Raw genomic sequence first — 25,851 nt, forward strand, 5'->3', positions numbered from 1 at the left:
TGTCATGTAAGATTACATCCCCTTAACATACCTTTCATCTCCCTCATTTCATACTCTGTTGTTTTAATTCTGTACTCTATCCCTCTCTCTCTTTCTCTCTCTCTCCCCTCCACCCCTCCCCTCCTTATGTCATTATGAAGCTCTAATTGAAAGGCACACTGACGTCCCGCAGAGATGCTGTCTTCAGGGACTTATCTAGAGAGACGGGAGACCGTTCGGCTTGGCATCATAATTACTGCCTTTTAATGCGGCGAAAAGAGAGAGACCAACTTCTCCCGCAAGGCAACACACACACACACATACACACAGCGCTCTGTTCCCTCCCTAACCACATAAAGAAGCGATTGCCTCTCGCCCAGGAACACACACGCAAAACAGCGCAGGACAATTGAGGTCCGTGGCCTCGGAGGCGTGGAAGCGGTCACTCAGAGCTGCAAAACAGAAACAGCCTCAGACCTTGCGGTCAGGCCAGGAGATGCCGTCAAAGGATTTGACCTCACCGTCCTCTGCCACACAGGGCCTTTGGACTGACCTCCAAGATCACAGCATGCCGGGCCCAAGGCCACCTGTCCAAACGGGACTCGTGTGGAATTAATTAACCCCCAGACGACTGGCAGCATTACCGTCACTTTGCTATACTTGGTCCTGACTATCCTGACTTTTTTTTGGGGGGGGTGGCGGTCATATTCTCTCCAACGTTGGAAGTCTATAATTATCATCAGGTTGGGATTTTGGGCCCCATGAAAAGGTTATCTTTGTCATTGCTTGATTAAAGATACCATCAACATTTATAAATACCGCAGTGTCACTGTTATCTCACCAAAACCTGTTACAGTGCCTTCAAAATCACATTGGAATTCCACTTCACGATTCGGACACTTAAAGAAAAGTGGCCGACGCACTCGTTAGTGCCCTAAAATGAAAATAGGGAGCTATGAGAGTTATAAGACTGAATAGACCTTTCTGGGTCGTCACGTCAAGCTCTGAATAGTATCATTATTGAACTTCCACCTGCACCGTTCAACAGAGTGCTCGCCGGTTTTCAGCCTCCCTCTTCATCAACATGTCTGGAAGTCCCTCCAACACAGACTCAAAGGTTCCTGTACGTCTGCGGCACACGCTGTTTACCGCTGCATGCAAAGCTGAGGGGAATGTGTTCAGTGTTAAAGGCGACGTTTAGATAGCGGCGCACATCAGAGCCTGTGAGAAGTTTAGCAAAGCAGAGAAGGAGCAGAGCGTCTCCTTAGACTAACACCACAGACCACAGACTAAAGACCATTCCTCTTACTCAGTCTATGTAAACAATAGCAACATTAGCAAGATTAGTGAGCGCCCCGAACATCACAACTAGCAAAGAGCAATCCTCGTATTTCTACATTAAGCTATTCACCAAGACCCGGTGCTGAGGGGTCTGTTTCTAAAGGGTTTCAACCGAACTTTGCTGACTCGGGTTGAGTGGATGCTAAATGGATTAACACTGAGTTTGGCATGCTAGCATTTTTCATTACAAATATCAGTCAATCTGTCCCACTGTTCAGCCCAGCGTTCACTCCAGTTCAGTTTAACTCTTGTTTTGTTGGTTACTACGTTAAAACTGACACTGACTGAGCAGTTTTTCTGCTGGAGTTGAACATTTTTTAACTTGATGGAGTGAAAACAGCATGACCTGAGGCTGTTTAACGCTACTGTTTACTAGGGATGTCCCGGTCATGGTTTTTTACCCCTCATTACGATCCAATTCTGTTAACGCAAATTATCACCTTATACCGGTCCAACCCGATCTGTGTGTTTCTATGACTAATACAGCTCCACTGCTTAGGTAAGATATGCTAATTCATACTGGTAAACCTCAGTAAAATCATTATTTTAGTAACAGTTTCTATAAACAGGCTAAATTCTTATCTGATCTACTTTTTTGGATCAATGTTTTACACGACTCTATAGTGTTTAATATCTTACAGTCCCACATGACCAGCAAGACCCAGCTAGGTCACCAGTATGACCAGCAAAACTAAGCTTGTCAAGAAACCTAACCAGCAAGACCAAGCTGGTCGATATGCATGAGAAGTAAGATTAAGCGGGTTGACACCCCGCACGACCAGCAAGACCCAGCTAGCCCACCAGTATGACCAGCAAAAACAAGCCAGTCAACCAGCCTGACCAGGAAGACCAAGCTGGTTGACACGCACGACCAGCAAGACCCAGCTAGCCCACCAGTATGACAGCAAGACCAAGCCAGTCAACCAGCCTGACCAGGAAGACCAAGCTGGTTGACATGCATGACCAGCAAGACCCAGCTAGCCCACCAGTATGACCAGCAAAAACAAGCCAGTCAACCAGCCTGACCAGGAAGACCAAGCTGGTTGGCATGCATGACCAGCAAACCCAGCTAGACCACCAGTATGACAGCAAGACCAAGCCAGTCAACCAGGCTGACCAGGAGGACTCACAGAGGAGCCTTTGTGAAACACAGAATTATCCCAAGACCTCATGTAAACTCAAACTTCAGTCTGAAAAGGGCTTAAAATATGCAAGTCTTCATCAAATGCCCCAATTCCACACCTTCATCCTACTGACCACCTTTGTGAACACTGGAAACAGACGTATCGACGTATCGGCTCTACAAGACGTCTGGAGTCAAAGGCAGACAGAGTTCCAGACTGTGGACACACCAAATACTGAGGCATTTGGACGTTGAGTAAATAATAGAAAAGGACTCAGAAAACCACACAGAGGCAGGACCTGGAAGCAGTGTGAGACTCTCGCACCCCCCCAGCCCCCCCGTCCCATCCCAGAGTGGGAAATGGCTCGTTAGTGATGCGTGAAAATCAGTTACATCATCTCACGGGAATAATCGCTCACATCTCAAACCAAACACACATGCTGATGACATAACACCCCAGTACAGCCCTGCTGTGTCCGATCGCTCGCAGGGTGGGTTTTTACTAGCAGAGTCGGGAGAACACCCTGAGGTTTACTCGTCATTCTGAATTATAGGAAACATAAATCATAATTCACACACACACACACACACACACTTACATTAAAGTAACAGGCATCTCTAGATCTCTAGGAAATATCATGCTCGCCACACACACACACTGACACACACATATATACATGTATATACAACAAGCAGACACACACACATATACATGTATATACAACAAGCAGACACACACACACATATACACACACATATACATGTATATACAACAAGCAGACACACACACACATATACACACACATATACATGTATATACAACAAGCAGACACACACACACATATACATGTATATACAACAAGCAGACACACACACACATATACACACATATACATGTATATACAACAAGTAGACACACACACATATACACACACATATACATGTATATACAACAAGCAGACACACACACACATACACATATATACATTGTATACAACAAGCAGACACACACACACACACACACATACATACATGTATATACAACAAGCAGACACACACACACACACAAATATACCTGTATATACAACAAGCAGACACACACGTACACACACCCACAGACATGCCTACACTGTATGTCCAGATGTTTGTGGACACCCCTTCTAATAAATGTATTTAGCTACTTTGCAACTACGTTGCATCCACAGCTGACACAGATGTGCAAATGCACACACACATCTGTAGTGCCAATAGAATAGGACTCTCTGGAGCAGATTTTAAAAAATAATAATAATCATGACCCTATTGGCACCATGCCAGGTGAGCCAATACTGAGCAGGTGTCCTAATACTTTTGTCCATCTAGTGTACAAGCGGGCACACACACCCCCATAGACATACAGCCATGCGCACACTCTCTCTCTCTCTCTCTCTGTCGTTACAATACTTGAACTCTATTTTGGTGCTGTTTAAAACATAGAACCATTTTATAAAGGTTCTTTACAAGAGTTTTTTTTCATTAAAATGCATGATCTGTATAGTTCTAGATAGTGTAGGGGAAAGGCTTCTTTGACTCATAGCAGTAGTGGAACCCTTTTTGTTGCTATTTAGAATATAGAACCACTTTTAAAAGGTTCTTTAAAGGTTGTTTACAAGAGGTTATCCATCACAGAACATGCACATATATTTATATAGTTCTAGATATTGTAGGGAAATGGATTCTCTGACTTGTAGCAACAGGGGAACCATTTTGAGGTTCCATTTAGAACATAGAACAATTTCCAAAAGGTTCTTAACAAGAGGCTATCCATCACAGAAAATACCCATTTATCTATTCAGTTCTATTTAGCACTGAAAAAGGGTTCTTTGACCCGTAGCAATAACACCTCTTTTTTGAGCTATTTAGAATATAGAACCACTTTAAAAAGGTTCTTTAAAGGTTCTTTACAAGAGGCTATCCATCACACAAAATACCCAGTTATCTATATAGTTCTAGACAGTTTAGGTAAAAAGGATTCCTTGACTCGTGGCAACAGGGGGAACCATTTTTGGGTGCTGTTAAGAATATAAAACAATTTCTACAAGGTTCTCTAAAGGTTCTATACAAGAGATTGTCCATCAAACAGAAGAACCACTGAACTCGTAACAACAGAACCCTTTTAGGTGCTATTAAGAATACCTACTAATAACTACTTCAAATATGTTCTTTAACGATGTTCTTTGCAAGATCTAGTCCATCACAGAGAAGAACCATTCAACTGTACGGTTCTAGCTAGCACTGAATAGGGGTTCTTTGACTCGTAGCAACAGTGGAACCCTGTGTGCTTCTATATAGAGAGGTTGTCCATCATAGTGAAGAACCACTGAAGCATTCAGACGGTTCCTTTAATGGTTGCCAGGGTTCTGTACAGAACCACTGCGTTTACTAAAGAACCCTTAAAGCCTAGACACGTACACACGCGCATACTGTACACATGCACATATATATATATATACACACTCATGAACGCACACACACACACATGCGCGCGCACAAGCAGACATACGCCCTGCAAACCCATACATCCACACACACACACACACACACACACACACACACCATCCCTGACCAGCACGTTCGATCAGAAGCGAAAAGCAGCAGAACACGACGCAGATACACACACACACACACACACACACACACACACACACAGTGTCTCACACACACACACACACACACAGTGTCACAAGGCTCTCCAGTGAAAAAAACTCTTTAATGCCAAATCCCCTCAGCACATCTGTCAGGGCGAACTGGCGGTGCGTCACAACGACACACACACACACACACACACACACACACATGGTCCACCATCGCTCTTCATGTGCACCCAAAGCCAAACGCAACAGCAACAACCCGCGAAAACACACCGCGCGCTACACTGAACCATTCACACACACGCGCGCACACACACACACATGCGTAACGCGCGCGGTACATCCTCTCCACGCCGCTTACCGGAGGCGCGTTCACGATCAGAGAAGAGCGAGCGAGCGTTTTAAATTAAAGGGGTTTCGGCACGTTTTTGATCACAGCAACGCACGCGCTCGACTACAGCCCGCGAGCAGGGCAACCACGAGGTGAAAAAAAGAAAAAAAGAGGCCGGATCAGTGATCTCAGATCAGTGGGAACATGTGAAGAACATCAGCAGAAGATCAGCAGCAGAAGATCAGCAGCAGAACAGCAGCAGAACAGCAGAGCGGCTTACCTGAGCTGGAGAGAATCCGCTGGAAGAGTGAGGCTGGATTTGCCTGCGTGCCTCACTACTGAGAGGATCAGAGAGAGAGAGAGAGAGAGAGAGAGAGAGAGAGAGAGAGATGGAGGGAGAGAGAGAGGGTGGGGGGAGGGGGGTTGAGGGGGGCGGTGAGATCAAATCTGACTGTAATTGAAATCAACGCTTGAAATTAGAATCAAGAACCGAAATTAATTTCTTAATGCAGCGATTCTTCATATTTTACTGAGAGAGAGAGAGAGAGAGAGAGAGAGAGAGAGATAGTAAGAGAGAAAGAGATAAAAGAGAGAACAAATGAGAGAGATCTAGAGAGTAAGAGAAACATCTATAAAAGAGAATGACAGAAAGACAGAGAGAAAGAGATAAAAGAGAGAACAAGGGAGAGAGAGAGATAAACAGCAAGGAAGAGAGAGAGAGAGAGAAAAGAGAGAACGAGGGAGAGAGAGAGATAAACAGCAAGGAAGAGAGAGAGAGAGAGAGAGAGAAAAGAGAGAGAGAGATAAAAGACAGAACGAGGGAGAGAGATATAAACAGCAAGGAAGAGAGAGAGAGAGAGAGAGAGAGAGAAAAGAGAGAGAGAGATAAAAGACAGAACGAGGGAGAGAGATATAAACAGCAAGGAAGAGAGAGAGAGAGAGAGAAGAGAAAACGAGGGAGAGAGAGATAAACAGCAAGAAAGAGAGAGAGGGAGATAGATAAAAGAGAGAACGAGGGAGAGAGAGATAAACAGCAAGGAAGAGAGAGAGAGAGAGAGAGAGAGAGAGAGAGAGAGAGAGAAAGAGAGAGAGAAAAGAGAGAGAGAGATAAAAGACAGAACGAGGGAGAGAGATATAAACAGCAAGGAAGAGAGAGAGAGAGAGAGAGAGAGAGAGAGAGAGAGAGAAAGAGAGAGAGAAAAGAGAGAGAGAGATAAAAGACAGAACGAGGGAGAGAGATATAAACAGCAAGGAAGAGAGAGAGAGAGAGAGAAGAGAAAACGAGGGAGAGAGAGATAAACAGCAAGAAAGAGAGAGAGGGAGATAGAGAGATAAAAGAGAGAACGAGGGAGAGAGAGAGATAAACAGCAAGGAAGACACAGAGAGAGAGAACAAATGAGAGAGATCTAGAGAGTAAGAGAAACATCTAAAAAAGAGAATGACAGAAAGACAGAGAGAAAGAGAGAGAGAGATAAAAGAGAGAACAAGGGAGAGAGAGAGATAAACAGCAAGGAAGAGAGAGAGAGAGAGAGAGAGAGAGAGAAGAGAGAACGAGGGAGAGAGAGAGAGATAAACAGCAAGAAAGACAGAAAGAGAGAGAGAGAGAGAGAGAGAGAGAGAGAGAGAGAGAGAGAAAAGAGAGAACGAGGGAGAGAGAGAGAGATAAACAGAGAGAGAGAGAGGGAGATAGAGAGATAAAAGAGAGAACGAGGGAGAGAGAGAGGTAAACAGCAAAGAAGAGAGAGAGAGAGTAAAAGAAATCAATGAGAGAACGAGGGAGAGAGAGATAGATACCAAGAAAGAAAGAGAGAGAGAGAGTAAAAGAGATGAAAGAGATAGAGGGAGAGAGATACACAGATAGAAAGAGAGAGAGAGAGTAAAAGAGATAAATGAGAGAATGAGGGAGAGAGAGATAGACAGCAAGAGATCAAGAGAGAGAGTACGAGAAACAAAAAAGAGAACAACAGAGAGAGAGAGAGAGTAAGAGAAAGATATAAAAGAGAGAACGAGGGAGAGAGATAGACAGCGAGTGAGAGAGAGAGACAGAGAAAGAGATAAACGAGGGAGAGAGAGATAGACAGCGAGAGAGAGAGTAAGAGAAAGATATAAAAGAGAAAACAACAGAGAGAGAGTAAAAAAGATAAACGAGAGAGATAGCGAGAGAGAGAATGAGAGAAAGAGAGATAGCGAGAGAGAGAATGAGAGAAAGAGAGATAACGAGAGAGAGAGATATAGCGAGAGAGAGAATGAGAGAAAGAGAGATAGCGAGAGAGAGAGATATAGCGAGAGAGAGAATGAGAGAAAGAGAGATAGCGAGAGAGAGAAAGAGAAAGAGAGATAGGGAGAGAGAATGAGAGAAAGAGAGAGAGAGAGAGAGAGAGAGATATAGTGAGAGAGAGAATGAGAGAAAGAGAGATAGCGAGAGAGAGAATGAGAGAAAGAGCGATAGCGAGAGAGAGATATAGCGAGAAAGAGAGATATATAGTGAGAGAGAGAAAGAGAGATAGCGAGAGAGAGAGAGATAGCGAGAGAGAGAGATATAGTGAGAGAGAGAATGAGAGAAAGAGCGATAGCACGAGAGAGAGAGAGAGAGAGAGAGAGATAGCGAGAGAGAAAAAGAGAGAAAGAGAGATAGCGAGAGAGAGAATGAGAGAGAGAGAGAGAGAGAGAGAGAGAGAGAGAGAGATAAAAGAGTGAGGGTGTTAAAAGCAGGGAAAATGGGCAAGCTTAAGGATCTGGGCTACTTTGACAGGGGGCAAAATTGTGATGGCTAGACGACTGGAGGATCAGAGCCTCTCCTAAACATCAGGCAGGTCTTGCAGGGTGTTCCCGGTATGCAGCGGTCACTACCTACCAAAAGTGTTCCAAAAAAAGGTCAAGTACCCAAGTACCAAGCACCTGGACCATATTCAACAGCGGCCATGTGGTTTGCCACTAGGACCGGAGGGTCGCTGGTTAGAACCATACTGGGTCATCCTGCCTGCCATCTCACTCTGCTAGCCGAGCCCCAGCATTGGTGAACCTTCGAAAGTGCTTGGTTGGGTTGGGTTGGGTTGCAACAAGAGCTTCTCTGCGTTCAGAAACTGACCTCTGGTGAAGGACAATACACCACCACAGTCTCCAACTGTACACCAGCAAGCTGGAGCTACAGGAGAGGAGGTTCTGATAACGTGGCCTTGGAGCGCTCTTGTGTTCTTATGGTCTTGAAAGGCTGTGAATGTCGCTGTTAAGCTGATTATTGAACCACATGAATTACAATATTAATGTGGCGTATTGATGTAATTCCAGGGCCATTTAAAGCAGTTGTCTCAGCTTTGAGAGCCTCCACTGCTTACTGTACAATGCTATGGATGGACCTATTGTTTCTATCTCTTACTGAGTATTTCAGTATTTTCCATTCTGCATGAAATAGTTACTGTAAGAGACAGAAAGACAGAGCAGTAACTGCCCATCACAGTTCTTCTGCTGTAAGACTTTATGAGGAACACCTGGACTACCTACTGATTCTTAGGGCCAGCAGCTTCACAGCAAGCCTCAGAAATCTCAGGCACTCTGAGTGTTGCTGTCAGAAGTGGTGGTCTGACTATTTCGAGAACTGATGATCTCCTGGAATCGTCAGCACAACAGCCTCGTTGTTGATGAGAGAGATCAACGGTGAATGGCCAGACCGGTTCAAGCTGACAGAAAGGCTCCAGGAACTCAGATAACCACTCGGATGGGCCACAACAGCAGAAGACCTCAAGGGGTTCCCCTTCTGTCAGCCAAGAACAGAAAGCTGAGGCTGCAGAGGGCTCAGGCTGTGGGCATAGGCTGATGAGTCTGGATTTCTGCTGAGGCACACACGGGGGTAAGGGTCGGAATTTGGTGCCAACAGCATGAAGCTATGGACCCAATTTGTCTTGGGTGGTGGAGGTGGTGAGGTGGTTTTCTTGGGACACTTGGGGCCTGGTAATACTGACCGACCGGTAATCGACCACATGCTACAGATGACTTATGCCCGGCCCACACTACAGGACAATCAGGCCTCCCGATTTCAGGTTGATCGTAAACGATGATGTTCCTACAGGTTATCCTGTAGTGTGTGGCGATGTAACAGAGTGTAGCGCACTTTCATGACTAACAACAATCAAAAACAAAATCGGTTAGGATTAAAAAAAGAATAAAAATCCTGTAGTGTGGGACAGGCATTCGAGAGAAATTAGGCTGCAGTGTCGCTTTAAGAGGAAGAGGGTGTAGCGAGTTCTTCAAGAGGTCGTCTCTTTGTAGCAGTAGAAAGGGTTCCAGGCAGAGAACCCTTTTCAGTACTATATAGAAGGTTTTTTGCTATGGGTGCAGTTCGGCATGAGTGTTTCTTCACATTTAGTGAACAAATAAAAGAGAGAGAGAGAGAGAGAGAGTGACTGGGTGAAGCTACGTCAGGCACTTGACAACGTATGGCAACCGCTCCTTCAGCAAGCGCTCTCTTATTAATCCCGGCATGTGTTCATTTATTCACACCATCATTTATTCATCTCTCCGCTGCTCTGTTTTCAAAGTGAATTTCAGATGTTCGGAGGATGGAGACCTGGCAACATCTCTTCTGACGGTGGAAAGAATGAGCATGTCACTACAGCCGAAAGAGAGAGAGAGAGAGAGAGAGAGAGAGAGAGAGAGAGAGAGAGAGAGAGAGAGAGAGAAAGAGAGAGAGAGAGATGGAAAACAAGAGAGAGATGGAGATGGAAGAGGGGGAAAGAAAAGAGGAAGAAAAAGGAGAGATGGGGAGAGAGATGGAGAAAGAGAAATGGAAGAGAGAGGGAAAGATGGGAAATGAGAGAGAGAGGGAGATGTAGAGAGAGAAGGAGAGATGGAGGGGAGAGAAACAAGAGAGAGAGGGTTAGATGGGAGAGAGAGAGTCAGAAAAGATGCAGAGACAAGAATGATAGAGCGGGAAAAGAAAGAGAGAGAAGGGAGGGAGAGAGACAAGAGAGAGTGAAAGATGAGGGGGGAGAGAGAGAAGGAAGTAAGAGAGAGAGACAGAGAGCAAGAGATGGAAGTGAGGGAGAGAGAGAAGGAAGTGAGGGAGAGAGAGAAGAGAAGAGAGAGAGAGAGACAGAGAGCAAGAGATGGAAGTGAGGGAGAGAGAGAAGAGGAGAGAGAAGGAAGTGAGGGAGAGAGAGAAGAGGAGAGAGAGAGAGAGAGAGAGATGGAAGTGAGAGAGAGAGGAGAGAGAAGGAAGTGAGGGAGAGAGAGAAGAGAAGAGAGAGCGAGAGAGAGACAGAGAGAGAGATGGAAGTGAGGGAGAGAGAGAAGAGGAGAGAGAAGGAAGTGAAGGAGAGAGAGAAGAGGAGAGAGAGAGAGAGAGAGAGAGAGAGAGAGAGAGAGATGGAAGTGAGAGAGAGAAAGATGGAAGTGAGGGAGAGAGAAGGAAGTGAGGGAGAGAGAGAGATGGGAGAAAGAGAAATGGAAGAGAGAGGGAAAGATGGGAAATGGAGAGAGGGAGATGTGGAGAGAGAAAGAGAGATGGAGGAAGAGAAACAAGAGAGAGAAGGTGAGATGGGAGAGAGAGAGTCCAAAAAAATGGAGAGAGACAAGAATGATAGAGCGGGAAAAGAAAGAGAGAGAAGGGAGGGAGAGAGACAAGAGAGAGTGAAAGATGAGGGGGGAGAGAGAAGGAAGTGAGAAAGAGAGAGAAGAGGAAAGAGAGATAGAAGTATGGGAGAGAGAGAGAGAGAAGGAAGTGAGGGAGAGAAAAGAGGAAAGAGAGATGGAAGTATGGGAGAGAGAGAAGAGGAGATAGAGAAGGAAGTGAGGGAGAGAGAGACTGGGAGAAAAAGAGAGAGATGTAGAAGGAGATGGAGAGAATGGGTGGAGCAAGAGAAAGAGGGAGGAGATGGACGTGAGTGAGTAATGGGGGGGTGAGAGAATGAGTAAGAAAAAGTGAAAGAGTGAAAAAGAGAGGAAAGTGATGTGAGGCGAAGGAGAGGGAGACAGCAGAGTAAATGAAAGCGAGAGAAGGAAGGAGGGAGAGAGAGTGGGAAGGGAGAATGAGAGAGAGTTTAAGAAGGAGAGAGAGAGAGAGAGAGAGAGAGAGATGGAAAACAAGAGAGAGATGGAGATGGAAGAGGGGGAAAGAAAAGAGGAAGAAAAAGGAGAGATGGGGAGAGAGATGGAGAAAGAGAAATGGAAGAGAGAGGGAAAGATGGGAAATGAGAGAGAGAGGGATATGTAGAGAGAGAAAGAGAGATGGAGGGGAGAGAAACAAGAGAGAGAGGGTTAGATGGGAGAGAGAGAGTCAGAAAAGATGCAGAGAGACAAGAATGATAGAGCGGGAAAAGAAAGAGAGAGAAGGGAAGGAAAGAGACAAGAGAGAGTGAAAGATGGGGGAGAGAGAGCAGGAAGTGAGAGAGAGAGAGAGAGAGAGAGAGAAGAGGAGAGAGAAGGAAGTGAGGGAGAGAGAGAAGAGGAGAGAGAGAGATAGAGATGGAAGTGAGAGAGAGAGGAGAGAGAGGAGAGGAGAGAGAAGGAAGTGAGGGAGAGAGAGAAGAGAGAAAGAGAGAGAGAGAGAGAGAGAGAGAGAGAGAGAGAGATGGAAGTGAGAGAGAGAAGAGGAGAGAGAAGGAAGTGAGGGAGAGAGAGAAGAGGAGAGAGAGAGAGAGAGAGAGAGAGAGAGACAGTGAGAGAGAGAGAGAGATGGAAGTGAGAGAGAGAAGAGGAGATAGATGGAAGTGAGGGAGAGAGAGAGATGGGAGAAAGAGAAATGGAAGAGAGAGGGAAAGATGGGAAATGGAGAGAGGGAGATGTGGAGAGAGAAAGAGAGATGGAGGAAGAGAAACAAGAGAGAGAAGGTGAGATGGGAGAGAGAGAGTCCGAAAAAATGGAGAGAGACAAGAATGATAGAGCGGGAAAAGAAAGAGAGAGAAGGGAGGGAGAGAGACAAGAGAGAGTGAAAGATGAGGGGGGAGAGAGAGAAGGAAGTGAGAGAGAGAGAGAAGAGGAAAGAGAGATGGAAGTGAGAGAGGAGAGAAAAATGGGTGGAGCAAGAGAAAGAGGGAGGAGATGGATGTGAGTGAGTAATGCGGGGGTGAGAGAATGAGTAATAAAAAGTGAAAGAGTGAAAAAGAGAGGAAAGTGATGTGAGGTGAAGGAGAGGGAGACAGCATAGTAAATGAAAGCGAGAGAAGGAAGGAGGGAGAGAGAGTGGGAAGGGAGAATGAGAGAGAGAGAGAGAGTTTAAGAAGGAGAGAGAGAGGAGAGGGAGCGAGAGAGAAACAGGAGAGAAGAAGCAAATGAGTGTGTGAGAAGGAAGAGAAAGGGGTGTGTTTTTTTTAACATGTCTTTTCGCTCGCTGCTCATCTCACTTCTGCGGCCTGTTGCCATGGGAACGCAGCTGCAGCAGTTGGGAGTCGTGAGTGGAGGAGTCTGGAGGCTGCAGCTTTAGTAAACACACTCACACGTCCTCACTGGATTCAGTCTTAAAGACGCAGATTGACAATTAGCCTACACTGTCCCCCTGCAACCCCTGATCCTCTCCCCGCCCCTACAACCCCAAAGCCACTCCGCCCCACCCCAAATGTAGACGATCACCCTAAACATGTTCAACATCTGAACTTCCAATTCTTAGTGCAGCAGTGGAGCTATGAGGTTAATGTTGCTGACAAGTAATGGAAGCTTATAGCCCACCAATTAGCATTGCATCACTAAATACTTACATACTGGTTACCACTCATATCTGATCTTGAAAGACGGCCCAGTGGGGTTTCTATATTTGCAAATAGATATTTCACTTAGGACAAGCCTTTAAATTAAGCCCATCCCAAACCATTCCAATTCCAACTACCCCTTTAAACCTATCTAAACAATTCCAACTATCACTATAAGCCCACCCCTAAACAATTCCCACTATCACTATGAGCCCACCCCTAAACAATTCCCACTATCACTATGAGCCCACCCCTAAACAATTCCCACTATCACTATGAGCCCACCCCTAAACAATTCCCACTATCACTATGAGCCCACCCCAAAACAATTCCCACTATCAATTTAAACCTATTCTAAACCACTCCAATTCCAAATATCACTTTAAGCTCATTTCAAACAATTCCAATTCCAAAAACTTTCAGCTAGTTTGAAAAGACTAAAAATTCGCAGATACCTCTAAGCTTAGACACTACTAAACACAAGTCCATAATACTCTTCTCTTCGCTCAAGCACTCTCGGAAGAGGTGGGTCTTCAGTCTGCGGTTGAAGACAGTGAGCGACTCTGCTGTTTGGACTCCCAGGGGAAGTATGTGTACCTGGGGCAAACCGCAAAACTGGTGAAAGGTGGGGCCAGGTGTTATTGTGACTGTGATCGTCCCAGAAAGCAGACTCAAGGATCCAGGTCCAGGAACGGATGGAAACTGTCTGCGGCTCAAGACCTTCCCAGTACAGGACACTGTGTGGGCCCTGTTAGCCAGCCGTTAAATTTCCCCTAATGTTTTATTATCAGACTTAATTGCATTTCTTTGTTTGAGCCGGTCTGTGGAAGTGGATGGCCTCATTCGGGATGGGCTTCTGGGTATCTGTGAGGGGACTTTATCAACAACCATTAGCTCAGGACCAGGAAAGTCTCTGTATAAAGGGAACAGGCTGATTTTATGCATATGGAGTGTAAATCTGACGCACTGTCTCTTCTGTCCAGTGAAGGCTTTCGACTACATTTTGGATCCTCGTTGCTTTTGGATTTGGTTGCATGCAGTGACAAGGGCTTTAGTTCAGTCAGAATGTTGGATGATGACCACCCCACCTCATCCCAAAAGTACCGGATGGAGCACCATCATTCCAGAGAACATGCTGGCGGGCTTTATATCCTTGTAGCCTACGCCTGGTATTAGACAGCATGGTGCCAATAGGTTCATGTTTACCTGCTCCAGAGAGTCCTATTATATTGGCAGTACTTCTCTACAGGGACTAGAAGTTGTGAAGTTGTGTATATGTATGTGTGTGTGTGTGTGTGTGTGTGTATGTGTGCATTTGCACATGTATGTGTCAGCAATGGGTGCAACTTAAAGTAGCTGAATGCATTCATTAGAAGTGGTGTCCACAAACATTTGGACACCTAGTGTAAATTACTTTAAGATAGTAATATAGGAATATTATACAAGTGACAATATTCCAGGGGTCTGTGGTTATGAGTTCCAACCTGGCTCTGGTCTCTGTGAGGGAATAATTGGTGTTCTCCTTGTGTCTCTGTGGATTCCCCCAAAAATCCCCCCTGGTGTGAGTGTATGACTGAGCAGGTGTGTGTAGTACCTTACAATAGACTGATGCCCTTTACCGTGGGGATATTCCTGCCTTGTGCTCAATAATTCTGGGTAGGCTCCAAAGCCACTGCCACCCTGACCAGGAAGAAGGGGGGTAGTAAAATGGATGGATGGCAAGGTGGCAACTGTACAGAAGAAGGGGGAGGAACCTTCTTAGTGTTTCTTTTGGTTCATTCATCTTGAAATAGTGACACAGTGTACTCCCAAATTCGAATTCTGTCAAAAAAAAGTGAATAACATAAAAATGGAGGTACAATTTCAGTGAAATCCACCATATATTGCGTTCAGAATGCTGGTATGCTGGGTCAACAAGTCCCAGGCCGGCATAAACCAGCATATTTAAACACCAGTACTCTGGTGACTCTCACACCATAATCCCCCCTCCACCAAACTTTACACTCGGCACAATGCAGTCAGACAAGTACCTTTCTCCTGGCAACCGCCAAACCCAGACTCGTCCAACCCAAGAATTGCCAGACAGAGAAGCGTAATTTGTCACTCCAGAGAACACGTCTCCACTGCTCTAGAGTACAGTGGCGGTGCATCAGACGCTTTGCATTGCACTTGGTGATAGAATGTTTATAAATATAGCTCAGGGGGCCTCCCATTTTTCTTGATCATCTTTGAGATGTTTCTACACCTTAATTGTAGGCCACCTGTGGTAAATTCAGTTGATTGGGCATGATTTGGGAAGGCGCACACCTGTCATCAGAGTAAAAACCAAGCCATGAGGAGGCAAGAACTGCCTGTAGAGCTCAGGGACACGATTATGTGGAGGCACAGATCTTATTGTACAAAAAATAGCCTTCTTTCTGCTGCCTCCAGAATTCTTAAAAAAAAAAAAAAGTTTGGAACAACCGGGACTCTTTCCAGAGCTGGACGCCCCCAAACTATGTCATCTGGGAAGAAGGGCCTTTGGTAAGAGAAGTGACCAAGAACCCAATGGTCACTCTGGCTGAGCTCCAAAGATCCTGTGTGCAGATGGGAGAAACTTCCAGAAGGTCAACCATCACTTCAGCGCTCCACCAGTCTGGGCTTCATGGAATGTGCTCAGACAGAGGCCTCTCCTCAGTAAGTGCACATAAAGGACTCTCAGACTGTGAGAAACGAGATCCGCTAGTCCTATGAAACCAAGATTGAACTTTTTGGCCTCAATTCTAAGCTTCATGTCTGGAGCAAACCAGGCACTGCTCATGACCTGCCCAATACCACCCCTACAGTGAAGCATGGTGGTGGCAGCATCATGCTGTGGGGGTGTTTTTCCAGCGGCTGGGACAGGGAGACTGGTCAGGGTTGAGGGTAAGCTGAATGGAGTAGTACAGAGATATTCTTAATGAAAACCTGATCCAGAGTGTTTGGGATCTCAGACTGGGCTGAAGGTTTACCTTCCAACACGACAATGACTCAGGATTGACTTAGGGACGACTCTGTGGATGTCCTTCAATGGCCCGGCCGGAGTCCTGCCTTGCACCCAATTGAACATGTCTGGGAAGACCTGAAAATGGTCCCCATCCAATCTGTGCTTAAAAGGATCTGCAGAGAAGAATGGCAGGAAATGAACCTGGGTGTGGGAATGCCCAGTGATGCTGCATTGCTTCATGAACCTATCTGATTATGTAGGGTCACGTGTCCTATCAGAAAAAATGCATTAAAAATATTTTTTAAAATATTTGAGTTGCACCACATTAAATCTATAAATTATAAAACTAATATACACGTGAAAATAACATAAATTAATGTACATTTTTATCATATGGACGGTTTATTATTAGGCCATGTTGGGTTGTTTGGTTTACTGTCACTGAAATGCTGGGTGTTTTTTCGTGTATTTTGGTGGATTTTGAAACACGTTCGGCTGGAAACCACTGTAGCAATCTGGCAACCCTCTATGCGACGCACTCTTCTGTCCCACAGCAATGAGCTCACACACATAACGAGCCCGAAATCGTTCACTACCTTGTGAAATTCTGTGCCCTATAATAGTGCTCTATATAGTGAGCTGGATTTCCGCTTGTAGGGGACAGTGAACAGGGCACTGGACACTAAGTAGTATTCCTGATTAGTACCTACTTGGGACACACCCTGCGTTTCATTCTGAGGTGAAATAACAGGGTGGTAAACAGGGTTGTAAAACCACATCTGAGCATTTTTCGCCCCCAGCCAAAGTCGCACATTAGCTGTTTATACACCAGAGACAAATACTTAACAAATACACTCAACAGATGCATCCATGGCAGGCTTGGGATGATGTTGTGATACGTTAGCCTCGTAGCTTCGCTGCAAAGCTAAGGAAGTGAACCCCAGAGGCCTGATCACATCAGTCTCATCAGTTCAATACAATCATGTGATGTGTTGTCTATGATGTCTGTGTGTCTGTCTGTCTGTCTGTCTGTGTGTACCATCAGCAGCTGCTGATGGTATTCAGGCTGTACCGCAGTAAACACTGCAGCGGTGCAGCTTCAGTCCGGAGGCGCGCGCTGCCATCTAGCGGCGACAAGCAGCGCGTGCAGCCCGTGCTCTCGCTTAAACCGCTCACGTGGCAGCTCGTGTCCCTGCTGAAATAATGAACACCCCCCACCACCACCACCACCACCACCCACCCCTTCCTCCTCTGCCGTCTGTCTGCAGAACACACACACACACACACACACACACACACTCGTCTCTGCAGAAGCTCAAAACTGGGACTGAAGCTGCTGTTTCTGCTGCCAGCAGCACGGGGAGCTGAAATCCCGCGAGAATGTGACCTCACAGCTCTCTATGGGACAGTCTGGGAATCCGAGACCCTTAAGGGTCTTTATAAAACACACACACACACACACACATACACACACAATTGCTTTGAAATCCAGCTGTGGTCAAAAGTTTACATATCGTTATTATGGGCATGAATGTGAAGGCAATTTTTTAAGGTCACAGTTATACCTACCGGCTAAAATAAATGCATTTATTTGTTGTAATGTGTAAATGAGTTGTGCATTGCAAGGTATACATTATATACATTATATACAATTATTTTGTTATTTATAAATTAGTTCAATAAAATAAAACAAATAAATAATAAAGGTTTGGTTGGCTCTTGCTTGATGGCCAGACCTGACCATGTTTAAATCCCTTCCCACCTACAACCTTCTTTCTGAAGGCCTCTGAGAGCTTTTCGGATCTTGCCATGATGATTGATCGCTATCCCTCACTTCATCAATCTGAAGTCTGAGGTCTAAGTAAGACAGGCTCCTCCAGAAATTGACATCTTAAGTAGTAATAAATGTGTGCCTATGTCATTTGTTTACAAATCATTTTTAACGAAAATGAGTTTTTAGTCATATAACTATCATATCCATCTCTCAATATTCTTCATATAAAGTTCAAATGTCTTTTATATGTCGTTTTGGAAAGTACACAGTTCCACCTGTGGAAATAAGTGCAATGTCAGGGCTGTTCAGACGGACTGGTTTGGTGATACTGAGGTTCCGCCGCTAGATGTCAGTGTTTCTCCACCGTTTATCTGTTACTGAGGCAAAGACTTTCTCTACTGTTAAATCACTTTTATTTATTTATTTGGAATTCTTTATGTTTATTTATTATTTTTTTCATTTATTAATTTTTGTACAACCATTAGCCAACCCATCACACAAGCCCACATCCCTCATGTTCCCTGTATTTGACTCTTCCCCGAGGTCCACTTACAACATTTAAGTGGGCTTAAAAAGCAGCCACAATCTATTTTTCTACAAAACGTATCTGTTTTAAGACTGATATATATATATATATATATATATTTATATATATCAGTCTTAAAACAGATACGTTTTGTAGAAAAATAGATTAGCTGCAGCCACAATCTATTTTTCTACAAAACGTATCTGTTTTAAGACTGATATCAGTCTTAAAACAGATACGTTTTGTAGAAAAATAGATTGTGGCTGCTTTTTAAGCCCACTTAAATGTTGTATATATATATATATATATATATATATATATATATATATATATATATATATATATATATAAAACCCCTGTTTTGATTGGCTTCCCTATACTGTTCCTCCTTAAAGCAACAGTCCAGTCCAGTATGAGTGGGTGGGGCTAAACTGCTGTGGGCCAAATATGTGAACAGTGTGTTAATTGGTTAGTTTTGATCATCACAAAAATTAATAATAACAAGAATTTAAACTTGGCTATTTTTACTGCGTAGTTTGCGTATATGAAAAATCAGTTGGAAAGTAAAAGGTACATTTTATTACATATTAAATATTATTTTAATGCAATGTTAAACTGTTGCAAAATGGTGAGGACAAATTTTGCCAAAATATACATATTTTTATTGCCTGGTCAGGCAGGAATACCCTCTTGGACAAAGCATCGGTCCCTGTCAGTCTTTTGATACTTTTGTCTCATTATTATCAACCATACAGACAAATCAGAGGAATTTTCTTATGAATAATCACCTCTTCTGCTATTTTTACACCTTTTACCGCATTTAGACATGTCACATGTAACACACTTTTATTTTTAATGTGTGCTCATCCCATCAGTGTATGTAATGTATGAAATTTGTATATACACACGTTATTATATATACAACTATGCTTGAATCAAAAGTTTTGTCTGGTCTGTAAAGGTACATACGTACAGGTAACCAGGCCCTCTCTCTCTCACACACACACTTTCTCTCTCACTGTGACTGGAGAAGCGTCCTCACATACGTCTGAATTCAGTGTTTCTAAATCTGGCCGTCTATATGATCTTTACAAAACATTTGGTTGCATAATTCGTCCCAAGGGGGCGAGAAGAATGAGGCCTAGTGAGGTGTCCCGGGAGAGTCCTCTTCAGCATGCACATGAATAACTCTTCCACCTTCTCCATAATGTGGATCTGTATATGCAAAAACATTGATAAGGGGCTGTTGTGAAAGGGTAGCAGGAGACTGTATGTTGTGTAAATACCGTTAGAGACGTTTCAGCTCACTAGAACATGATATCAAGTCAAGTCAAGTCAAGTCAAGTTAAGTCAAGTGGGTTTTATTGTCATTTCAACTACATACAGAGTACACAGTGAAACGAAACAACCTTCCTCCAGGACCATGGTGCAACATAGACACAGTGCACACAGAACACAAGTGCAACACAATACAAGTGCGGACAGACAACACAACACAGTACAGACAGAGAATAATAAATAATTGGGGGTAGTGTGCAAATTATGCAGTGTGTAATAAATATTGAGTCCAGTGAGGTAGTAAAGATATTAGTGCAAATGCTTTGTGCAAAAAAAAATGCTTCCCATTTTATCTGGGGTAAATGGTTGGAGAGAGAGAGAGAGAGAGAGAGAGAGAGAGAGAGAGAGAGAGAGAGAGAGTGCATGTAACAGTAAAGACATCAGTTCAGAAGTTGAGTTGAGTTGAGAAGTCTGATGGCTTGGGGGACGAAGCTGTTGCAGAGTCTGGTCGTGTTGGACCGGATGCTGCGGTACCTTCTTCCTGATGGCAGGAGGGAGTGTGAAGGGTGGGTGGAGTCATCCACAATGCTGTGGATGCAGCGGGCAGTGTAAATGTCCATGACGGAGGGGAGAGAGACTCCGATGATCCTCACAATGTATTCAATGTAATCTTTTGGTCAGAGGCTGTGCAGGTCCCAAACCAGGCAGTGATGCAGCTGCTTAGGATGCTCTCTATGGTCCCTCTATAGAAGAGGGTGAGGATGGGTGGAGGGAGACAGGCCTTGTTCTTACAACCTTCTATCACCAAAGAATAACCCCACCAGTTTGTACAGAAGTCCCTGTAGGGAATAATGTGCAGTGAACACACTCCTGGGGGGCAAGTAGGGGTTATGGGCCTTGCCCAAGGGTACCTCAGCCTTAGACCTTAGATCCTCTAACCTTTAGGTCACAGCTGCCCCAAAAAAGAACTAGAAATTCAGACAACCAGCTTCGCCATTTCTGTTGGACACAGATGGAATTAGGCCCTCCGCCTTTAACCCAGCCATGCAGTGAACACATACACACACACTAGTGATTAAACACACACAGTGACTGACAGTGAGTACATGTGCCCGGAGCAGTGGGCAGCCATTGCTGTGGCACTGGGGGAGCAGAGAGGGTGAAGGGCCTTGCTCAAGGGCCCAACAGTGGCAGCTGTAAATATGTAAATATCTGTACTGGTTGTAACAGGCAGCTCATGTACTGTGGGGTGGGGTTTAGTCTATAATTCATTGTCTTTACAGCTCTTTTTTAATATATTGTTTAGCTTCTGTTTCAAATGGACTACAGATGCTAAAACTCATAGATACTATATATAAAACTCAGATAATATAGGTTCCTATTTTCAAATAGTAGGTGAGAAGCATATCTGACCAGTAAAGGTATCCCTTGTGTTGGAGTTGGTTGATGTGTTTGCCCCTCTTTAACTGCCTCTTTAAAGAGAGTAATTCATATTATATTTATTATTTATATGATATAAAATAATAATATATGCCACTTTAAAGACCAGTATAATTCATATTATATTTATTATTTATATAATATAAAATAATAATATATTCCTCTTTAAAGAGAGATTTGTTATTTATATAATATATAATAATAATATATGCCACTTTTAAGAAAAGTATAATTCAGATTATATTTATGATTTTATTAATAATAATAATAATAATAATAATAATATATGCCTCTTTTAAGAGCAGTATAATTCAGATTTTATTTATTGTTTTATATAATAATAAAAATAAAAATAATAATAATAAATGCCACTTTTAAGAAAAGTATAATTCAGATTATATTTATGGTTTTATTTATTAATAATAATAATAATAATAATAATAATATATGGCTCTTTTAAGAGCAGTATAATTCAGATTATATTTATGATTTTATTTAATAATAATAATAATAATAATAATAATATATGCCTCTTTTAAGAGCAGTATAATTCAGATTATATTTATGATTTTATTTAATAATAATAATAATAATAATAATAATATATGCCACTTTTAAGAAAAGTATAATTCAGATTATATTTATGATTTTATTTAATACTACTACTACTACTACTACTAATAATAATAATAATATATGCCTCTTTTAAGAGCAGTATAATTCAGATTATATTTATTATTTTATATAATAATAATATATGGCTCTTTTAAGAGCAGTATAATTCAGATTATATTTATTATTTTATATAATAATAATATATGGCTCTTTTAAGAAAAGTATAATTCAGATTATATTTATGATTTTATTTAATAATACTACTACTACTACTACTACTACTACTAATAATAATAATAATATATGCCTCTTTTAAGAGCAGTATAATTCAGATTATATTTATTATTTTATATAATAATAATATATGCCTCTTTTAAGAGCAGTATAATTCAGATTATATTTATTATTTTATATAATAATAATAATATATGGCTCCTTTAAGAGCAGTATAATTCAGATTATATTTATTATTTTATATAATAATAATATATGCCTCTTTTAAGAGCAGTATAATTCAGATTATATTTATTATTTTATATAATAACAATAATATATGGCTCTTTTAAGAGCAGTATAATTCAGATTATATTTATTATTTTATATAATAATAATAATATATGCCTCTTTTAAGAGCTGTATAATTCAGATTATATTTATTATTTTATATAATAATAATAATATATGGCTCTTTTAAGAGCAGTATAATTCAGATTATATTTATTATTTTATATAATAATAATAATATATGGCTCTTTTAAGAGCAGTATAATTCAGATTATATTTATTATTTTATATAATAATAATATATGGCTCTTTTAAGAGCAGTATAATTCAGATTATATTTATTATTTTATATAATAATAATAATATATGCCTCTTTTAAGAGCAGTATAATTCAGATTATATTTATTATTTTATATAATAATAATATATGGCTCTTTTAAGAGCAGTATAATTCAGATTATATTTATTATTTTATATAATAATAATAATATATGGCTCTTTTAAGAGCAGTATAATGCCACTGCTTTTCTTTGCAGTAGAAACGTGAGTAAACTTTACCAAGTTTGCCCTGAACACCAATCTGGCAACCCGGCTAATCCGGTTCTCCTCGCTACGGAAGCCCGGTGGTGTTTGAGCTTTGAGGCGGAAAAATGCGATTGGAAATGTGGCTGGCCGGGGTAACGTGAGGACACTTAACGGGTCATTTTAAGGCAGGCTGTGTTTTGGTTCATTTTTTCTTATTTCAACCCGGAATCGTGGACAAAAGCCCTGAACTGTTGAATGCTTTCATTCTGAAATTAGCTAGGCATTAGGCTTCAATATGGTGAGTGAGTAAACGCTTTAAATCAGCACTTAATGCCATTTCATGTCGCCATAAGCTGCATAATGTCATTCCCTCCTTTATAAAAGGTGTCAGGTGGCTGTACTTCATTTATTAGGCGTGTTTGGGGGGCTGACCTGGGGGGACGCCGCTAAAGGCGCCCATATCAGCACTACAGTGAGAGTGCGGCTGTTACTGGAGGGCTGCAGAGGTGAGGGTCGGCTCTGCGAGTAAAACGGCGGACCTGCTGGGTTAGCGCGGATCTCTGCGAGGTCGCTGCCTGTGTGTGTGTGTGTGTGTGTGTGTGTGTGTGTGTGTGTGTGTGTGTGTGTGTGTGTACGGCCTACTTCTCTCTGTTTCACGTATGGAAACTAGGCGTTGCCTCTGCCGCTGTTGCCATGGCAACGACGTGGCGCAAGAACGCGCCGACGGAACGTGAGGGCGCGCGCGCACAATCGATCGCTCCCATCCGCCGCCCCGCCCCCCTTCGCCCCGCCTTTCTCGCGCGTCCCGGTCCTCGTCTGTATAATCCCGCAAGATTTATTGATATAAATCGCTATTTTTTTATGCTTGCAGAAAAAAAAAACACATTTTAACGTATTATTTATTATTTACAGTGAATTAAAATATTTAGAAAATGTTTTGGGTCTACAAATTACGGAAAGGATATAATAATATATAATATAATAATAAAAAATATAATATTTTTATATATTAATATATAGCATATAATTATTATTATTTATCTATTTTACTTTTTTTTCTACACGCAACACGCATAAATGTGGGGTACAAGAGAATTTATACATATACATTTTGGTGTGTGGGGATGTGGGGTGTCTTGGACAGAATTTGGGACCAGTGCTCAAGCACTTTCCAGAATTGTTATGTAAATAATCATAACATGGAGAAAAGAAATTCTAATAAATATAATTATATAATTATGTACTATAATAATGTGATTTTTAAAAAAGGTTTATTATTATTATTATTATTATTATTATTATTATTATTATTTCCATCTATTTTCTTTTTGTTGTTGATGTTGTTTCTTTTCCTCTTTCTCTCCCCAGCTACTTTAAGCTGCACCCATTGCTGAGACAGATGTGCAAATGCACACACACACACACACACACACACAACTTGCCTTGTCCCTGTAGAGAAATATTGCCAATAGAACAGGACTCTCTGGAGCAGATATACAAAGTGTACTGAACCTATTGGCACCATGCCTAACGCCAGGCGTGGACTAGAGGGGTATAAAGCCCCCCCAGCTGTTGAGCAGCGGAACTGTAATGTCTCTGGAATGATGGCAATGCAATGGGTGCAGCTTAAAGTAGCTGAATGTGTCCACAAACATTTGGACAGGTTGTGTACCTTAGGGTACCTTGTGTACTTGTGGCCAGAACCAAATTCCCTGTGCGCGTCACCACCAGTGTGCAGTATACAGGCTCGCGCTGCCTGATCGGTGACTCGGCGCTCCTCCGCGTGACTCCGGGAAAAGCGAAAAAAAAAAAAAAAAAAAAAAAAAAAAGAGCCCAACAGAAAAAGAGGGGCTTTGCGGCTCGATCGCTCGGCGATCGACCGCGCGCCCTCGCCATCGCCTCACAATGAATGGCCGTTTCTAGCGAGAAAGTGAGGGAGAGCGCGAGCGGGTCGGACGCGTCCATCGAAACGCTTCGTAACGGCTCTCGAGCGAAGCGGGTGAGTATCGTCACAGCTGGCGACCGCGTTCATATTAACGGGACGGCGCTCGAGGGGGGAAAAAAAGAAGGTCGCGTGAGGTGAGGTTGCGGAGGGAACGTGCACGAGTCCCGTCCCGGGCACGTCTCCGTCTCGTGCGCTTTTTTTCTGTGTGTGATTTGTTTGTATTTGTTGCTCTGTTTGTTTGTTTGTTTGTTTGTTTATGTTCCTCGCGATTTTTTCCCCCTGCGGGTTTTTTTGGACGGTGTTTTTTTCGGTGGTGGGGGATGGGCGCAGACGAACGGTACCGACACACACACACACACACAAAAAAGAAAGTTTAACCACTTCACGGACCTCTCGCGGCGTCATGGCTGCGCTCGAGCGGCAGCTGTTGCCGAGTCCAAATGAGCGCCGGTGAAGGGTTAACCTAGCCGGACGGTGCGCGGGGGACGGGGACGAGCGTGTCGGTGTTTTCCGCTTGTTTGTTTGTGTGTTGTGCTGGACTGTTTTTCTGAGCTTTATAACGAGTGGTTAATCGGTACTTAGCGGCAATGTCTGGCGAACAGCACCCCCCTCCACCTCCTCCACCTCCTCCTCCTCCCAACACGCATACATACACATACACACCACCTCCCCCCCCTGCCCGTCTACGTTGGTTCAGTCCGGCTCGCCCCCAGTTCCTGCGTTTGTCCCGGGATGACCTGTTGATGTCTGTAGAATAAGACAAGGTGGGCTATACTGTGCTTTTGGACGTAAAATAGCTAAATTTGTCGCTTTCTTTTTAAAAGCGATTAAGAGAGAAAAGAGAGAGAGAGAGAGAGAGAGAGAGAGAGACACCCGCCTGCTATGCCAGCCTCATAATCATTCCCCCAGCGCTGCACTCGTGTTGCCTCCGCCGCTTCAACCGCATGGACGATGGGCGGCCAGCCCCAGTCTCGGCCGCGTCGTGCTAAGCTGCGGCTAACAACAGTGGGAGGCCTCTCTCCTCTCCCAGTCCTTTCTCCTCCTCTTTATTTCTCCATCCCCTTCCTATATCCGTCGCCTGTTCGTGTCTAGGGCTGCCGCAATTCTCCCACCGGGTTCGTGCCCCCCGTGCCAAGCAGGAGAGAACTCGTGGCACGGCCACGGCTGGAGCCTTTCCTCGCCGCCTTTCCGTAGAG

At 43.2% G+C, this 25,851-nt stretch overlaps 2 protein-coding genes across 8 annotated transcripts in view; one reads left to right on the forward strand and one right to left on the reverse strand.

The window, feature by feature from the left end:
* The window catches only part of elfn2b (extracellular leucine-rich repeat and fibronectin type III domain containing 2b), a 152,828-nt gene extending 147,059 nt beyond the window's left edge, over positions 1–5,769 (reverse strand). The window contains exon 1 of one of the 3 annotated variants that reach the window (XM_072692976.1): positions 5,685–5,769. The gene's annotated coding sequence lies outside the window, so the exon portion shown is untranslated. Of the gene's footprint in view, positions 1–5,434; positions 5,473–5,684 lie in introns of those variants that run through there. The other 2 variants (XM_072692977.1, XM_072692978.1) reach the window with 2 other exon arrangements.
* A 3,476-nt stretch (positions 5,770–9,245) lies between these two features.
* Positions 9,246–25,851, forward strand: part of nacc1a (nucleus accumbens associated 1, BEN and BTB (POZ) domain containing a) — a 42,207-nt gene continuing 25,601 nt past the window's right edge. For 2 of the 5 annotated variants that reach the window (XM_072694242.1, XM_072694245.1), the window contains exon 1: positions 24,635–24,709. The gene's annotated coding sequence lies outside the window, so the exon portion shown is untranslated. Of the gene's footprint in view, positions 9,252–22,941; positions 23,009–24,634; positions 24,710–25,733 lie in introns of those variants that run through there. The other 3 variants (XM_072694244.1, XM_072694243.1, XM_072694246.1) reach the window with 3 other exon arrangements.

Source organism: Salminus brasiliensis, chromosome 12, assembly GCF_030463535.1.
Source record: "Salminus brasiliensis chromosome 12, fSalBra1.hap2, whole genome shotgun sequence".
NCBI classification, from domain to species: domain Eukaryota; kingdom Metazoa; phylum Chordata; class Actinopteri; order Characiformes; family Bryconidae; genus Salminus; species Salminus brasiliensis.